Source organism: Kogia breviceps, chromosome 6, assembly GCF_026419965.1.
Source record: "Kogia breviceps isolate mKogBre1 chromosome 6, mKogBre1 haplotype 1, whole genome shotgun sequence".
Taxonomy (NCBI): Eukaryota; Metazoa; Chordata; class Mammalia; order Artiodactyla; family Physeteridae; genus Kogia; species Kogia breviceps.
Window position 1 is genome coordinate 17,792,819 of NC_081315.1, and position 1,757 is coordinate 17,794,575.

Genomic DNA, 1,757 nt, shown 5'->3' on the forward strand with positions numbered 1-1,757 from the left:
GAACAAAACCACTGGTGAGATCCTTAAGTGGTTTTATTTTTTTTAAAATTTATTTTATTAATTTAAAAATTCATTTGTTGTATTTTTTAGATTCCACATATAAGTGATAACATACAGTATTTGTCTTTCTCTGTCTGACTTATTTCACTTAGCTTAATACCCTCCAGGTCTGCCCATGTTGCTGCAAATTCTCTCAGCTGTTTGGAATGGTTGGGCACTGGAAGCAGGAGAAGGGCATTGGAACTGCAGGGCTCAGCTCTCCTCCCCCAGCCCCGACCAGCAAGGACAGGGCATGTGCTCAGGTACTTCAATTATAAAAGTACTCCTCCATACTTTTTACAAAAAACAATTCTAGCACGTTCACCACGTTCCAGACATTATGCATGATCATATTTCATCCTAAAGATTTCTGAGGCTGAGAGTTTTATTGTGTACAATTAACATAATGAGACTGATGCCTCAGCAGTGAAGAAACATGACCACTCATCACACAGGTAATATTGGAGCCTGAACGTAAACCCATCTGCTTGACTCCAAAGCCCATGCTCTTCATCACTTTGTTTTACCATCTCTCTGCTGCATAAATTAGCACCTAAGAAGCACCTAAGAAATCTTTTATAGAAAACCACTTGCTTCTAAACCAAGAACCTGCTCTTCCCTGCATGCTGTCTTACAAGAAAGAAGTGACTTGGTGCAGAAGAGGTACAATACGCACCCAATAAATGTTTGTTGAATTAATGAATAGTTTATAATTGCATATCTTGCAATGTGGTAGACCTGAAAACCTTCGCTACATGTTAATAATTTTACCTTCTCCAGATTTTAGAATTCTTCCTTAATAACTTTTTTTTTTACCACCACACAACTGTAAAATAAATTTATTGATGATAACTTAATAGAATTTACTCCGTGTATTTGATGTTACAAACTTTAGGGTCTTTGAGATATGTAGGATCCTTGTATGTAACTGGCATAAACCCCATTATTTGAGCTCTCTTAATTGCTTTTGTGATTTCTTTTTGTTTCTTCCCACAAAGACCTGTTATGTGCCTTCCATAAATGCATCCAATAAATGGAGAAATAAACTGGGATAAGAGCTGTACATTCTTATAATCTACACATTTTCCACACAAGGTACATTTTTTTCAGAGGCTCCTTATAAGGATTTTCCACTGGAACAGGCAGGTCCTCATTTCTGGTTACCTGTTTACATTGTGAACAACTTCTTCTCCACAGCACTGCATGAGTCCAGAACTTGTGAGGCAGACAGCAGCCTCTATGAAGTGCGTTAACTTTCTCCTCCCTAGCCCACTACAAAGGGCTACCATAGCTGCCATGGTTCGTTCCTTAATAACTTTAAAGAACTCTACTCTTAAGACATAGAGTAGATCAGAAGTTTCATAGATAACAAATATGAACTACAAAAATGAGTATGCTTGTTCTTTGAGATGCATTTATTTTTTTCCATCTTTCCTCCCTTCACAAATTTTCATTTTTATCAAATTATTTTCTGAATGCTGTGAAGAAATGTATAATGTCATTACAATTACAGATATTAATAGCAAGATGTAATGCAACAAATCACTATATTTAGTGAACTCAATTAAAATATTTTTCAGAGGCAAATACCTGCTAGAGAGGGCATAAAGAGAAAAATATCTAGGGGTGACCAAGTTTGGAGAAATATTGCAGTCTGAAGCTGCCAGTGATTGAGGAGAATTTTAGGATGTGATAAATATGGCATTGAAGGATGTAGG

General features: G+C 36.5%; 1 pseudogene; it reads right to left on the minus strand.

Annotated features, from left to right (window-relative positions):
* Positions 1-868: 868 nt before the first annotated feature.
* LOC131758633 (small ribosomal subunit protein bS18m pseudogene) lies at positions 869-1,337 on the minus strand (annotated as a pseudogene).
* Positions 1,338-1,757: the final 420 nt, after the last annotated feature.